This window comes from Triticum aestivum, chromosome 2D (assembly GCF_018294505.1).
Source record: "Triticum aestivum cultivar Chinese Spring chromosome 2D, IWGSC CS RefSeq v2.1, whole genome shotgun sequence".
NCBI classification, from domain to species: Eukaryota; Viridiplantae; Streptophyta; class Magnoliopsida; order Poales; family Poaceae; genus Triticum; species Triticum aestivum.
In genome coordinates, this window is record NC_057799.1 from 500,324,940 (window position 1) to 500,342,725 (window position 17,786).

Consider the following 17,786-nt stretch of genomic DNA (forward strand, 5'->3'; position numbering starts at 1 on the left):
CGTACACTCCAAGTCTTCTGGATTGCTTCTGTTCCAAAAATAACTCTTCCGAAGGTTTCATTCCGTTTGGACTCCGTTTGATATTCCTTTTCTGCGAAACACTGAAACAAGGAAAAAAAGAAACTGGCACTGGGCTGTGGGTTAATAGGTTAGTCCCAAAAATAATATAAAAGTGTTTAATAAAGCCCATAAACATCCAAAACAGATAATATAATAGAATGGAACAATCAAAAATTATAGATACGTTGGAGACGTATCAGGGGTACATATAGCCTCCACACAAAATCTAACCGTTACACGCAAAAGAGCCAACTCGGTCAGACCGAATGTATGAACTCGGTGAGACCGATTCAGTCCAAAATGTGAACATTAGGATTTTTGGTGGGACCGACATGATCAACTCGGTGGGACCGATGAGCTAGGGTTAGGGTAAAACTTGATCTCGGTTTGACCGATCACTTCAACTCGGCGAGGCTGATTTCGGTAATAGGTTAACAGAGAGTTGGTCAGGCAAACTCGGTGAGACCGATCGCTCCTTTCGGTAAGACCGAAATGTTACGAAAGGGAAATAGAGAGTTTGTATTGCGAACTCGGTGGGACCGATCGCTCATTTTGGTAAGACCAAAATGTTACGAAGGGAAACAAAGAGTTTGCAATCCCATCTCGGTGAGACCGAGATCCCTATCGGTGAGACCGAACTGATTAGGGTTTTTGGCTATGGCTATGTCAAGTGAACTCGGTGGCGCCGGATAGATCAAATCGGGCGGGCCGAGTTTGACTTTAGGTTTAGGACATATTTGGATATGAGAAAGTGGTTGAGGGTTTTGGAGCATATCACTAAGCACTTTGAGCAAGTAGACCATTAAGCAACACGTCATCCCCTTTTAATAGTATTGGCTTTCCTATGGACTGAATGTGATCTTGAATCACTAAAATAGAAATGAAGAGTCTTGAGCTTTTGCCAATATTTGTCCTTAGCATTTTGAGGGGTCCACATCTCTAGTACATGCCATGCCAATCATTGAACTTTCTGAAATAATCAACTTGAAAGAATATTAGTTCAATGAGCTATATGTTGTTATGAATTACCAAAACCACCCAGGGATTAGTTGCACTTTCAATCTCCCCCTTTTTGGTAATTGATGACAACATATAGATCAAAGCTTCGACAAATGATAATAAGAATGAAATACATCGTCGCTTTGAGAAGTATGTGATAAGCAAGAGCTCCCCCTAAATTTGTGCATTATTTATGATTTGCTTTGGAATGCAAATGCACAATCGATTAGGCTCATGGGTTACTCTTCCATATCACATACATCTTGGTGGAGTTCTCAAAATGATAGAACATACATAACATGCACTCATCACAAAGACAAATATGATAGATCATACATAAGAGATTTAAGATAGCATCATTCAAGCATAGCAAAATAAAGTATGGTATGATCAACCACATGATCATAGATGTATCTCACACACAAGCACAAATAGTAGCAAACATAAGCAAATAAGTAGCAAGACAGACCAATAAAAAGCAAAACACTCTCTCTCGAAGCCTATGATCTGTACACTTTCTCCCCCTTTGCCAACAAGTTACCAAAAATCTTGAAAATGCATAGTGCTATACGACACTCTAAGCATGATCTCTGGGAGCTCCGGAGTGCAAAGATGGCGTGGAGATAACAGCATCTGCAAAGACTTCGGCTGACGTCTGAGGAATTGGAGGGGTTACCACTGGGGGGCAACTGAAGTTCTGGCTGCAGGAGCTGAAGTAGTGGCTCTAGAGTCAATCACTGGCCCTGCTGCAGACCTCTGTGCTCTAGGCACCCTCTGATAAGCATCTGTGATTGTCCTGTCACTCCTGTCCTCAAGGTCTTCTTGTATCTTCTCAACTGAAGTCTGTATCTCAGTGACTTTGACATCCAAGTCATGTAGCTTTGTCTCAAAAATCTTTTCAAGGCTCTCTTGATTTCAAGTCAGGGTAGCTAGTCCTTTCTCTATTCTCATAGTAGCCTCAAGCAGATAGTTGAGCTGGTCCTGCTTGGTCTTGAGATTGACAGCTGAGGGATCTGGAATCTTTGAAGCTTTTTCAGCATGTGCCTTCTCTCTCTTTTCTTGAGCCTCAACAGAAGTTGGATGTGAAGCATCCATCACAACAGTGTTATCCTCAAAATCAGGCCTCAAGGGAAGGTGCTCTTTGTCCAACAAATATGTGCATGTTCCCATCTTAGAATTTATGAGCATCTGAATATGTGGAGCATAGCCACATGATCTCTTCTGGTCAGCTGCAGTCCTTTTCACTGTCTCTACTATCAAGGACATCACCTTGAACTTCTCTGGCACATCAAACATATGTAGCAAGTTGATGGAGTGCCCTCTGATCATCCTGTCAGCTCCAGACTTGGGCAACAAAGTGTGCCTGAGGATAGTGTTGATTGTTGGCAGCCCTGACAGAAGGTAATAAACAGAACCAAACTTATGAGTTTCCAATGCATCATCTGGAATTTCTTCGTACATGTGTGCCATGGAGTTGTGATCTTTTCTGGGCTTGGCATACACATCAGTATCATCATCTGCCTCTTCTGGAGCATTTATCAGCTTTGTCCACTCAGCAATTGAAGATTGATATCTTGTGCCTTCGGTCATCCAGACTATCTTACCATCTGGGTAAAAGTGAGCTGTGGAGTAGAATTGCATCACCATCTCATCATTCCACTTTGTTAGTTTCTGACCCACAAAAGCATCAACTCCTTCATTCTAAAGCTCTCATGAACTCCAAGAAAGTGATCTTCATTCTCATCAATGTATGACCAATCAACCCATCTCATGTCACTGACAATGGGCTTCTTGTCCAGAAGAATAGTCTCATAAAAATCATGTTGTTCCTTGGTGTGGAACCTCTAGTCTACAGCAGTTCTTCTTCTTGTAGCATAGGGGTCTGTCTGCCTCCATAATCCGAGAGCAGCATATTTCCTTATCTTCATGTTCTCAGCCACAGGATGAGTGTCATCATGGTCAGGAATCTTGGGCTTGAGCTTTCTAAGCACTTGGGCTTCTTCATCTTCTTCAATTTCAGGCACTGGGCCTTGTTCTTCTCAGCACCAGGGATGTTTCTGGTAGATCTCTTAGGTGCAGACTGTTTTGGAGCTTATGCAGAGGACTTGGGAGCAGTTTTGGGCTTGGATGGTGCAACCCATGACTTGATTGCATCTCCCATCAACTTCTGAGCTTTAGGAGCCGGTGCAGCATCTTCTTCTTCTTTAGAAGGGTCTCTCATCATTGAGGATCTGCCAATGACCCTGACAATGGTATTTCTAAACCTTTCCTTCCTCTTCTTGCCTCCAACAGTTTCTTCTTCTCTTGGTTCAAGAGAGAATTCCATTGTTTCCTGAGTTGAAGCTCTGGCTTTAGACATAGGCACTCTTCTTGCAGGAGCCTTCACTTTCATGCCTAGCTTGATGCCAGCAGCAACTGCAGTAGCTTGCACTTTCTTGATCAGCTTCTTCTTGGAAGTGACCTCTTCATCAACTACAAAATCTTCATCTTCAGAATCTGAGTTTCTCTTCCTCCTTGTCCTTGTTGCAGATTTTGGCAAGTTGCTTGGGGTGCTTCTACTACCCTCATCATAGTTGCTTGAGGGACTAGTGCCCTCACTGAGATTTTAGTGCTCCTCAGACTTGTTCTGGCTGTCACTCTGGTCTGACATCTTTGACATTGAAAGCTGACCCTGTGAATAGATAGGTTGAGATGGAGTAGATGAGTATCACAAAGCACAGCCATTTTGCAAAACAAATGAGTCAAAAACTTAGTTTAGTTTTCTACAGAAAGCATTTTGGAGCTACCGATATTACAAACTCGGTGACATCGAAGCAGCTTTAGAGTCTAAACTGGTGAAATCGGTCAGACCGAGACACATTTCAGTGACTCCGAGATGCTAGGGTTTAACAGAGAAAGTAAATTCGGTCACACTGATTCGTACACTTTGGTCAGACCGAGTACTACATGTGCAATGGCCTGGGCCAAATCGGTGAAACCGAAATCCTAATATCGGTCGGTCCGAGATGAGTTCGGGGGAAACCTAAACCTATTTTTTGCATCAAATCTAATCTAACGGAGTTTTGCAGTGGATAGAGTCGTTTCAATCGTGGCAAGAATATTGGCATTGATCTTTGTGCTAAGAATCGGAGTGGGAATGCACAAAGGGTTCATACCCTAGCTTGGTGATGAACTCGCTATAGTGACAACGGCAGTGAAGATTCCCGTTGACGGCGGCGAACACCAGCGGCAGGAGGTCGCGGGCGACGAGGCGACGATCCGGAGACCACAAGTCGGCAGAGCTGGACAGGTGCGGGCGAAGAGGTTTGGAGATTTTTCCAAAATTTCAACCCGGGTATATATTTCCAGACACTGCCGGTGTGACCGAGTGGAACAACTCAGTGGCACCGAGATGCAGAATCGCAAGCGGTTGCTGCAACTTGGTGAGACCGAAGGGTTCTAATCGGTTGCACCGAGATCAAAAACCTAGATCAACTTAATGAACTTGGTATGACCGAATGGAATGGATCGGTCAGACCGAAATACACTAAGAGGTTTTGGAAGTTAAGCCCTTAACGGATCGGTGACTTCGAGTGCTCCTCACTCGGAGGGTCCGAATTCAACTTGTTCAAACTTTTTGATATAGCATGAATAGAGTTTGAGACGATAAAATCATAGATAGCTAGAGGGAGTTCTTAGGCATTCTTGTCCATCCATTTGGCCAAAGAAAAAGACCAAACAAGCATAGCAACAAATGGATGTCCTCGAATGAAAAAATATGCACTCAACATGCTCATACAATAAGATTGCAAATAAAATATGTGGTAAAGCATGCACAAACACTCTAGCATCTATCAAGCAATTTGCGATGACTAGGTCATCTATATATGAGTATATTGACTGAGGAGTCAAATGAGAACATTTGATCGTAGGTCATACTCATCGTTTAAGCACAAGTGGGGTTACCACTTTTACATAAAGCATTGTTGTGTCACACAATTAGAGTTGCTTTAGCTCAATTCTTAGAGTAAAGCTCCCCCTAGATGTGATAATCCCCCCTAAGAGGGATGAACTAACCTTGGGTTTTGTCGATGATTACTTCATGTAGGTGTTGAAGATGTAGATGCTCAATGTTGATGTAGATCATTTGGAGCAATCCATTGGAGTGAGTTGCACTTTCAATACCTACATGGGTTAGTCAAGGATATCCATAGACATAGAGTGAATTTCACACATGATGTTGTCCATGAAAGCATCAGGTTACCTTGTCCCTTGTCTTAACAAGAGGGTTTGTGACTCCTTGAACTTGTGCATGATGTGGAAGTTGATTGCATTTGTCCTTGCCAAATGAATATGAGTGAAGTATGTTGGCGGAGTCACCCTCAAGAACTCTCTAGTTCTTCTTCTTCGGGGTCCACATCATCTTGATGGGAATCCTTGGAGTTGTAGTCGTACTTGATGTAGTCTTGGGAACCCACTTGACCAAGGCCTTAGGAGCTTCTTCAAATTCATCAATCTCCTCTTGAAGCTTATCCTTGCCTTTTAGGTTGTGGTCTTGTGGTGGAAGATCATCTTGAGCTTGTGTTCCTTTGAAAGAAGTGGGATCATACTTCTCTTGTTGAGGAACAAACTTCATCTTGGGGTATTGATCTTCTTCCCACTCCACCCATTGGCATTGAACTTTTGTTCAAAACCAACACCTTGATTCTTCCGGTGCCTTCCTTTCTCGCGTACAATTTCCTCAAATTGCTTACTCCCGGCAAGGCTCTTGTAAACACCTTTCTCTATAATTCCCTTCAATAAGCTATTTTCTTGCTCAAGTGTAACTTGGATAAGAGAATCATTAGTGGAATCAAGAGAACTACTAGAAGCAACTACATTGGATTTAACATGATTATTGTTACTACTAGAAGAAGAATCTTTCTTACTCTTGTTGCTAGATTTAACTTGTGCCATGTAAGTAGACAAGAGTAAACGCTTGGCAATGTAAGAAGAAATTTTCTTACGAAGATCATCATTGATTTCTTTTAAGAACCCATGCTCTTGCTCTAGATTGAGCTTTCCAAAGCGTAGCTTCTCATGAGTCTTTAAAAGCTCTCGATGATCTTATAAGGTAGTTTCATGAGCTAACTTAAGAGTGTTTAGTTCTTTAGTTAGACGCTCAATCTCCTTCTTATCATTGTCATTCGTTTTATCTTGATTATCATGATTAATAGCAAGTTCATCATAGTTTTCATTACTAGAGTTGTCAACAAGTAAATCATCATCACCTAGCAAATCATATTCATCACTATTGAAATCAACATACTCGGTGTGATACCTTTGGGCCTTTATCCATGAAGCATCTTCCAATCCCTTCATTTGGTGAATCAAATATGTCGTAGGAGTTGGATGACACAAGTGCTAGACCGGCAACACCTTCATCTTGAGTATATTCAGAGTCAGAGTGATAGCTTCTCTCGGAGTGGTTGTCGGAGTCAGAACCGGATACCCATTCACCAACATGAGCTTGATGTCTTCACCTTGTGTAGCTCTTTGATGACTTGTCCTTCCTTTCTAAATCCTTGCTTCTGCGAGAGGATCTTCGTTCATAACGATCATCTCTACTCCTTCTTTCTCTTGGTGGTGATTCTACTCTCCTGCTTCTCCTTTTAGGTGAGTCTTCTCTTCTTTTGTAGGGACCCGTATACTCACTTGAGTAATGTCTGGGTCTCCCACAATTGTAGCAATTGCGATCACAACTAGAAGATCTTTTGTCATTGTAGGACCTTGACTTGGAACTTCTTTCTTTGCTTCTACTCTTGCAGAACTTGTTGAAGTTCTTCACCATTAGGCTCAATTCCTCATTGAAGACTTGTTTCTCACTTGATGATGTAGGAGCATCACGTGAAGCTTTGTAAGCACCACTAGACTTGTTGTGAAGCTCTTCTTTACCCTTGAGCGACATCTCATGAGCAACAATTCTACCAATGACTTCCGTTGGCTTGAGATCTTTGTAATTGGGCATCATTTGGATCAATGTGCACACGATATCATATTTTTCATCCAAGGTTCTTAGGATCTTCTTGATGATGAATCTGTCGGTCATCTCTTCACTTCCCAAGCCGGCAATCTCATTTGTGATGAGAGCAAGCCTAGAGTACATTTCAGCGACACCTTCACCATCCTTCATTTTGAACTTGTCAAGTTGACTTTGAAGCACATCCAATTTGGATTCCTTGACGGAGTCGGTACCTTCGTGCATATCAATCAAAGTACCCCAAATTTCCTTTGCATTCTCAAGACGGCTGATTTTGTTGAATTCTTCGGGGCATAATGCGTTGAAGAAGATATCGCAAGCTTGAGCATTGTATTGCAACATCTTCAATTCTTCCGCGGTAGCTTCATGATTCGGTTCCCTTCCATTGAAGAATTCACCTTGCAAGCCAATACACACAATAGCGCAAATGGCGGGGTTATGTCCAAGAATATGCATTTTCATCGTATGCTTCCAACTAGCAAAATTAGTACCATCAAAATAAGTACGGTGGTAATTTCCCTCACTAGACGACATACTCTCCTAGGTTGTGAAATCAAGGCTATGATCACCAAAGCTATGGAAATCAAGGCAAATGGAGACCAAAGCTCTGATACCACTTGTAGGATCGAAAGTAGGTCTAGAGGGGGTGATTAGACTACTTGACCAAATAAAAATCTAGCCTTTTCCCAATTTTAAGTCTTGGTAGATTTTAACAACTTAGCACAAGTCAAGCAATCAACCCACACATGCAATTCTAAGAGTATAGTAGCGGAATGTAAATCATTGCATATGAAGGTAAAGGGAGGGGTTTGGAAGGAGCAAACACTATGTAGACACGGAGATTTTTAGCGGGGTTCCGATAGGTGGTGCTATCATACATCCACGTTGATGGAGACTTCAACCCACGAAGGGTAACGATTGCGCGAGTCCACTGAGGGCTCCACCCACGAAGGGACCACGAAGAAGCAACCTTGTCTATCCCACCATGGCCATCGCCCACGAAGGACTTGCCTCACTTGGGTATATCTTCACGAAGTAGGCGATCTCCTTGCCCTTACAAACTCCTTGGTTCAACTCCACAATCTTGACGGAGGCTCCCAAGTGACACCTAATCAATCTAGGAGACACCACACTCCAAAAGGTAATAGATTGTGTGTTGATGATGAAATGATAGTCTCCCCAACACTCAACTCTCTCTCATAGATTTGGCTACGGTGGAAAGATGATTTGAGTGGAAAGCAACTTGGGGAAGGCTAGAGATCAAGATTCTTGTGGTTGGATTGGAATATCTTGGTCTCAACACATGAGTAGGTGGTTCTCTCTCAGAAAATGAATGGTGGAAGTGTAGGCACATTCTGATGGCTCTCTCACTGATGGAGAGGAGGGTGGAGGGGTATATATAGCATCCACACAAAATCTAACAGTTACACACAAAAGAGCCAACTTGGTCAGACCGAATGTATGAACTCGGTGAGACCGATTCAGTCCAAAATGTGAACGTTAGGATTTTTGGTGGGACTGCCATGATCAACTCGGTGGGACAGATGAGCTAGGGTTAGGGCAAAACTTGATCTTGGTTTGACCGATCACTTCAACTCGGTGAGACCGATTTCAGTAATAGGTTAATAGAGAGTTGGCCAGGCAAACTCGGTGGCACCGATCGCTCCTTTCGGTAAGACCGAAACGTTACGAAAGGAAACCGAGAGTTTGCATTGCAAACTCGGTGGGACCGATCGCTCATTTCGGTAAGACCGAAATGTTATGAAGGGAAACAAAGAGTTTGCAATCCCATCTCGGTGAGACCGAGATCCCTATCGGTGAGACCGAACTGATTAGGGTTTCTGGCTATGGCTATGGCTATGTCAAGTGAACTCGGTGGCGCCGGGTAGATCAAATCGGTGGGGCCGAGTTTGACTTTAGGTTTAGGACATATTTGGATATGAGAAAGTGGTTGAGGGTTTTGGAGCATATCACTAAGCACTTTGAGCAAGTAGACCATTAAGCAACACCTCATCCTCTTTTAATAGTATTGGCTTTCCTATGGACTCAATGTGATCTTGGATCACTAAAATAGAAATGAAGAGTCTTGAGCTTTTGCCAATATTTGTCCTTAGCATTTTGAGGGGTCCACATCTCTAGTACATGCCATGCCAATCATTGAACTTCTGAAATAATCAACTTGAAAGAATATTAGTTCAATGAGCTATATGTTGTTATGAATTACCAAAACCACCCAGGGATTAGTTGCACTTTCAGCCTCGCCTCGATCCACTTCGTGAACTTGTCCACGGCAACCAGCAGATGGGTCATGCCGCCGCATGCTGTCTTGAATGCGCCCACCATGTCCAATCCCCATATGGCAAACGACCAGGTGATGGGGATGGTCTTGAGGGCTGAGGCCGGCTAGTGCTGCTTGGTGCTGAAACGCTGGCACCCCTTGCACTTCCGGACCAACTCCTTGGCGTTGTCCACAGCAGTCGGCCAGAAGAAGCCATGGCAAAAAGCTTTGGCAACGAGGGCTCTGGAGGCGGCCTGGTGACCACATTCACCTTGGTGGATGTCTCTGAGGATAGCAATGCCCTTCTCCGGCTCGACGCAGCGCTGGAAGACGCAAGTCGCACTGCCCCTGATGAGCTCTCTATTGATGATCGTGTAAGCAACTGCCCGGTGTTACACCTGCTGGGCCGACACCTCGTCGGCTGGGAGCACGCGGCTCACCAGAAAGTTGAGGATGGGCTGCGCCCAAGACGGGGCTTCCACCACTATCATGACAGCAACCGGCGTTAGGGTGGCCGGGTTGGGAGGCGGCGGGTTGGAGTCGGCCGCTCCTTGTTGCGTCATGGGAGTCCCCGGGCCGGCTGTAGCAGTCCCCGGGCCGGGTGCTGCAGTCCCTAGGCCGGGTTCGGGTGCTGCAGCCCCCGGGCCACCTACAGAAGTCCCCGAGCCGGATCCGGCTGCTCTAGGGTCAGTCGGCACGAAGATAGATTATGATTCCGGCGAGGGTTTGATAGACAGCTTGCGCAGGCAATCAAGGGAGACGCCGGCTGGAATGGCCTGCCGGGTGGAGCCAATGCGTTCCAGGGCGTTGGCTGCTTCATTGTCGGCCCGTGGCACATGGATGAACTCCCACCCATCGAAATGTCCGCTGATCTCCTGGACAAGGAAGTGGTAGCTGGCCATGTTGGCGTCCTTGGCATCCCAGTCACCAGAGGACTGCTAGACCACAAGGTCCGAGTCGCCATAGCACAGGATGCGGCGGTTGCCTGTCTCCTTGGCCAGCTAGATCCCGTGGATGAGTGCTTTGTACTCGGCCACGTTGTTGGAGGCGGCGAAGTGGATCTGCAGTGTGTACTTCAGCTTGTCGCCTTTGGGAGAGGTGAGGACGATGCCGGCTCCCAAACCGGTGCGCATCTTCGAGCCGTCGAAGTGCATCCGTTAATGCATGGAATCCGGCACTGGCGGCAGGTACTGGATCTCGGCCCAGTCGACAAGGAAGTCGGCCAGCGCTTGGGACTTGATGGCGGTGCTGGGCTGGTAGAGGATGGTGTGGGGAGCCAACTCGATGGCCCACTTGGCCACCCGGCCCGAGGCATCTCGGTTGTCCATGATCTCGGCAAGGGGGCGGTGCAGACGACCGTGATGGAGTGCTCCTGGAAGTACTGCTTCAGCTTCTTAGCGGCAAAGTACACGTCGTAGCACATCTTCTGGTAGTGGGGGTAGTTCTGCTTGGAGGCGTACAACACCTCGCTCAAGTAATAGACTGGCCTCTGGACCGCCTGCGCCTTGCCGGCTTCTGGGTGTTCGACGACAATCATCATGCTAACGGCCCGGTTGGTGGCGGCGATGTAGAGGAGCATTGGTTCCTTGGGAGCCGGAGTGGCTAGAATAGGCGGTGTGGACAGCATCTGCTTGAGCTGGAGGAATGCCTCGCCCACCTGGTCAGTCCACTCGAAGCACGTGGTCTTCTTCATCAACTGGTACAGGGGGAGGGCCTTCTCGCCCAGCTGGCTGACGAACCGGCTGAGAGATGCTTGGCACCAGGTGAACTTCTGGACGTCCCACAGCTTGGTCGGTCTCTTCATCCGCTCAATGGCCTTGATCTTTACGGGGTTGCAGTCTATCCCACGCTCAGAAACAAGGAAGCCAAGGAGATGACCGGCTGGCACTCTGAAGACACACTTCTCCGGGTTGAGCTTGATTTGAAAACGGCGCAGGTTGGTGAAGGTCTCCTTGAGATCCTCCAAAAGGGTGCCATGCTTCTCCGTCTTCACCACTATGTCGTCCACGTAGACATGGGCGTTCTTGCCGAGTTGCTTTAGGAGGCACTTCTGCATGTAGCGTTGAAAGGTGGCGCCAGCGTTCCTCAAGTCGAACGTCATGGTGATGTAACAGAACACACCGAAAGGGGTGATGAAGGCGGTCTTCAGTCGATCGGCCGGGTCCAGCTTGATCTGGTGGTAGCCAGAGTAGGCGTCCAAAAAGGACAACAGCTCGCAACCGGTCGTGGAGTCCATCACTTGATCAATCTGGGGCAAGGAAAATGGATCGTTGGGGCAGGCCTTGTTCAGGCTCGTGTAGTCGATACACATGTGCCACTTGTTGTTTTTCTTCAAAACGAGGACTGGGTTGGCAAGCCAGTCTGGGTAGAACACTTCCATGATGAAGCCGGCTGCCAGAAGTCGGGCGATTTCGTCACCAATGAACCTTCTCTTCTCTTGTGATAGACGGCGGCGGGGTTGCTTGACCGGTTTAGCATCCGATCGCACATGCAGCTTGTGCTCGGCGTACTCCCTCGGAACACCCGGCATGTCCTTGGGGGACCATGCAAAAATATCCCAATTCTCACGGAGGAAGTCGACGAGCTCGCTTTCCTATTTGATGTCGAGGTTGGAACCCATGACAGCGTACTGCTCCGAGTGCGCCAGGTCCAAGATGATCTTCTTGGTTTCCTTGGCTGGTTGGAAGGAGCCCTTGGCCTCAACATCCTTGGGGTTAGATGGCATGGACGACTGCTTGCTGGCCATGGCCATAGCCCAGTCAAGGAGGTGCTTCTCTTCGACGATGACGAGGGACTCGGCCAGGCAGGAGCTGGCTGCGGCGCACTCAACCAACTTCTTGTAGTCGTCGGCAATGGTGATGATGCCCTTGGGACCCAGCATCTTCGCCTTCAAGTACGCATAGTGCGGAACCATCATGAACTTGGCTAATGCTGGACGACCCAAGAGCGCGTGGTAGGGACTGTCCAAGTCGACCACCTCGAACCAGATAGGCTCTCGGCGGAAGTGGGTCATGTCGCCGAATAAGACGTCGATCTTGATCTTGCCGATCGGAGAGCAGGAAAGCCCAGGGACAATGCCATGGAACACGGTCCGGCTGGGCTAGAGTTGCTTCTCCTTGATGCCCAGCTTTTCCATGGTGTCATGATAACCCACAAGTATAGGGGATCGCAACAGTTTTTGAGGGTAGAGTATTCAACCCAAATTTATTGATTCGACACAAGGGGAGCCAAAGAATATTCTCAAGTATTAGCAGTTGAGTTGTCAATTCAACCACACCGGGATAACTTAGTATCTGCAGCAAAGTATTTAGTAGCAAAGTAATATGGAAGTAACGGTAACGGTAACAAAAGTAAAAATTTTGGGTTTTGTAGTGATTGTAACAGTGGCAACGGAAAAGTAAATAAGCGAAGAACAATATGTGAAAAGCTTGTAGGCATTGGATCGGTGATCGAGAATTATGCCGGATGCGGTTCATCATGTAACAATCATAACATAGGGTGACACAGAACTAGCTCCAATTCATCAATCTAATGTAGGCATGTATTCCGAATATAGTCATACGTGCTTATGGAAAAGAACTTGCATGACATCTTTTGTCCTACCCTCCCGTGGCAGCGGGGTCCTAGAGGAAACTAAGGGATATTAAGGCCTCCTTTTAATAGAGTACCGGACCAAAGCATTAACACATAGTGAATACATGAACTCCTCAAACTATGGTCATCACCGGGAGTGGTCCCGATTATTGTCACTTCGGGGTTGCCGGATCATAACACATAGTAGGTGACCATAGACTTGCAAGATAGGATCAAGAACTCACATATATTCATGAAAACATAATAGGTTAAGATCTGAAATCATGGCACTCGGGCCCTAGTGACAAGCATTAAGCATAGCAAAGTCATAGCAACATCAATCTCAGAACATAGTGGATACTAGGGATCAAACCCTAACAAAACTAACTCGATTACATGATAAATCTCATCCAACCCATCACCGTCCAGCAAGCCTACGATGGAATTACTCACGCACGGCGGTGAGCATCATGAAATTGGTGATGGAGGATGGTTGATGATGACGATGGTGACGGATTCCCCTCTCCGGAGCCCCGAACGGACTCCAATCAGCCCTCCCGAGAGAGTTTAGGGCTTGGCGGCGGCTCTGTATCGTAAAACGCGATGAATCTTTCTCTCTAATTTTTTTCTCCCCGAACACGAATATATGGAGTTGGAGTTGAGGTCGGTGGAGCACCAGGGGGCCCACGAGGCAGGGGGCCCGCCCAGGGGGGCAAGCGCGCCCCCCACCCTCGTGGACAGGTGGTGGGCCCCCTGGCCTTGATTCTTTTGCCAATATTTTTAATATTTTCCAAAATAAGTTCCGTGGAGTTTCAGGTCATTCCGAGAACTTTTGTTTCTACACATAAATAACACCATGGCAATTCTGCTGAAAACAGCGTCAGTCCGGGTTAGTTCCATTCAAATCATGCAAGTTAGAGTCCAAAACAAGGGCAAAAGTGTTTGGAGAAGTAGATACGACGGAGACGTATCAACTCCCCAAGCTTAAACCTTTGCTTGTCCTCAAGCAATTCAGTTGATAAACTAAAAGTGATAAAGAAAAACTTTTACAAACTCTGCTTGCTCTTGTTGTTGTAAATATGTAAAGCCAGCATTCAAGTTTTCAGCAAAGATTATAACTAACCATATTCACAATAACAGTTAGGTCTCATGTTTACTCATATCAATGGCATAATCAACTAGCGAGCAATAATGATAAATCTCAGATGACAACACTTTCTCAAAACAATCATGATATGATATAACAAGATGGTATCTCGCTAGCCCTTTCTGAGACCGCAAAACATAAATGCAGAGCACCTTTAAAGATCAAGGACTGACTAAACATTGTAATTCATGGTAAAAGAGATCCAATCATAGTCATACCCAAATATAAATTAACAATAATGAATGCAAATGACAGCAGTGCTCTCCAGCTGTTGCTTTTTAATAAGAGGGTGATGACTCAACATAAAAGTTAATAGATAGGCCCTTCGCAGAGGGAAGCAGGGATTTGTAGAGGTGCCAGAGCTCGATTTTGAAATAGAGATAAATAATATTTTGAGCGGCATACTTTCATTGTCAACATAACAACCAAGAGATGGTGATATCTTCCATGCTACACACATTATAGGCGGTTCCCAAACAGAATGGTAAAGTTTATACTCCCCCTCCACCAACAAGCATCAATCCATGGCTTGCTCGAAACAACGAGTGCCTCCAACTAGCAACAGTCCCAGGGGGAGTTTTGTTTGCAATTATTTTGATTTGATTTGCATAAAGCATGGGACTGGGCATCCCGGTGACCAGCCATTTTCTCGTGAGTGAGGAGCGGAGTCCACTCCTCTTGAGAATAACCCGCCTAACATGGAAGATAAGGACAGCCCTAGTTGATACATGAGCTATTCGAGCATACAAAACAGAATTTCATTTGAAGGTTTAGAGTTTGGCACATAAAAATTTACTTGGAACGGCAGGTAGATACCGCATATAGGAAGGTATAGTGGACTCATGTGGAATAACTTTGGGGTTTATGGAAGTGGATGCACAAGCAGTATTCCCGCTTAGTACAAGTGAAGGCTAGAAAAAGACTGGGGAGCGACCAACTAGAGAGCGACAACAGTCATGAACATGCATTAAAATTAATGAACATTGAGTGCAAGCATGAGTAGGATATAATCCACCATGAACATAAATATCGTGAAGGCTATGTTGATTTGTTTCAACTACATGTGTGAACATGTGCCAAGTCAAGTCACTTGAATCATTCAAAGGAGGATACCACCCTATCACACCACATCACAACCATTTTAATAGCATGTTGGCACGCAAGGTAAATCATTATAACTCATAGCTAATTAAGCATGGCACAAGCAACTATAATCTCTAATTGTCATTGCAAACATGTTTATTCATAATAGGCTGAATCAGGAATGATGAACTAATCATATTTACAAAAACAAGAGAGGCCGAGTTCATACCAGCTTCTCCCATCTCAATCAGTCCATCATATATCGTCATTATTGCCTTTCACTTGCACAACCGAACGATGTGAATAATAATAGTGCACGTGCATTGGACTAAGCTGGAATCTGCGAGCATTCAATAAACAGGAGAAGACAAGGCAATATGGGCTCTTGGTTAAATCAACAATAATGCATATAAGAGCCACTTCAACAATTTTATTATGGTCTTCTCCTATCAACCCCCAAAGAAAAGAAAAGAAATAAAGCTATTTACACGGGAAAGCTCCCAACAAGCAAAAGAAGAACGGGGAATCTTTTTGGATTTTCTTTTAATTATTACTACTACAGCAAGGAAAGTAAACTAACTAAAAGCTACAACTATTTTTTTTTGTTTTTCTTAAGGTTTATCAAACACACAAGAAGAAAGCATAAAAAGAAAAATAAACTAGCATGGATATTACAGTGAAAGAGTATGAGCACCGACAACTAGCATGAGTGTGTGGACATGAATGTAATGTCGGTGAGAAATACGTACTCCCCCAAGCTTAGGCTTTTGGCCTAAGTTGGTCTATTGCCACGGATGGCCTGGCGGATATCCAAAGTTGTAACCGGGGTCGTACTGAGATGCAGTGGCTATTGCATCATGGGCTGTAGCTTGGAGGCGAGCTGCCCTCGTACTCCTTTCGTACTCATTTGCCTCCTCCCTGGTTATAAAATGCCTCCCCTTTGCCTGAAAGTCAAAGAGAGTAGGGGCAGGAAGAACAATATTGACGGCGTGACGCCTGTCAAAGATTAGTCGGTACTGGAGAGGTGGTTCATTCCTCTCAACAACCTGATGGTGAACCATAGCATTAAAGTCTAGATAAGTAGGAGGCAATTCAATATCATCATCACGTATGGTTACACCAAGAAAATCAGCTAAGCGGGTTGCGTAAATTCCGCCAAAGAAATCTCCATTAAATCTATTATGATGCAACCTACGTGCAACAATGGCTCCCAAATTATAAGATTTATCTCCTCACACAGCACTCCTAAGAATACTGAGGTCAGGGACACACATGTGACATGCTTCATCCTTACCATTTATGCACCTACCTATGAAGAGAGCAAAATAATGTATAGCAGGAAAATGAATGCTCCCTATGGTAGCTTGTGCTATATCTCTATATTCCCCCACAGTTATACTAGCAAGAAAATCTCTAAATTCAGATTTGCGAGGTTCACTAGTACTACCCCATTGTGGAAGTTTGCAAGCAGTAGTAAAATCCTCTAAGTCCATGGTATAAGAATTTTCATAGAGATCAAACGGGACAGTTTGAGAATTGCGTGAAGATGAAAATTCAAACCTTCTCACAAAGGAACTAGTGAGATAGTGGTACTGATGGCATTTTTCTGCCTCGAAGCTCACAAGATCGGCGTTACGCAGATATGCGTTAAATTCTTCCTTAATTCCTGCTCGATCCATGAAGTCTTCTAAAGGCCATTCACAAGGCCGCACTGGAGCGTCCCTTGGTGGTTCATCGTCAGCATCACGCATTGCAAGCCTGGGTCCTTGCTTCCTTGAAGAACCACCTTGGTACATTTTCCTAAACATATTTCTTCCTCTGAATTTTTTTTTGAAAATTTTAGTAACTTCAAATAAAAGTGAACCAAACTCAACAAAATTGATAGCAACTACTCCCACAAGTGCCTAGAGCTCATATCATGCATTAGAACTACTTGGAACCATATAAATTTGTCATGCAAGCTCAAGAACATGGTCACCTAGGCAGGATAAATTTGCAATGAATAAAGCACTAGAGAAAAACTAATTGGACCAATGGAGGAGTCACATACCAAGGAACAATCCCCCAAAGCAGTTTTGTGAGAGGTGCTTTGAGCAAGGAGATCGAAAATCACAGCAAAATGAGCTGGATGGTGATTTTTTTGGGAGGAAGAAGAAGTGTGTGGGTGCAGGAATAAGTGGAGGGGAGCCACCGTGGGCCCACGAGGCAGGGGGCGCGCCCAGGGGGTGGGCGCGCCCTGGACCCTCGTGGCCAGGTGCTTGCTCCCCTGCTGTGTTCTCAGTGCCAGATATTCTCAAATATTCCGGAAAAAATCATATTTCAATTTCGGGGCATTTGGAGAACTTTTATTTTTGGGGTATTTTTATATTGCACGGATAATTCAGAAAACTGACAGAAAATACTATTGTTACTTTATTTCAACTAAATAACAGAAAGTAAAAGGAGGGTACAGAAGGTTGTGCTTTCTAACTTCATCCATCTCATGCTCATCAAAAGGAATCCACTAACAAGGTTGATCAGGTCTTGTTAACAAACTCATTCTGAATCGCATGAAACCGGAGAAATTTCGAATAACACTATGTTACCTCAACGGGGATATGCACATCCCCAATAATAAGAATATCATATTTCTTCTTGACAGTAGGAAG

The 17,786-nt window shown here is 45.1% G+C and overlaps 1 pseudogene; it reads right to left on the reverse strand.

The window, feature by feature from the left end:
• Window positions 1-1,974: 1,974 nt before the first annotated feature.
• Window positions 1,975-11,139, reverse strand: LOC123055873 (uncharacterized; annotated as a pseudogene).
• Window positions 11,140-17,786: the final 6,647 nt, after the last annotated feature.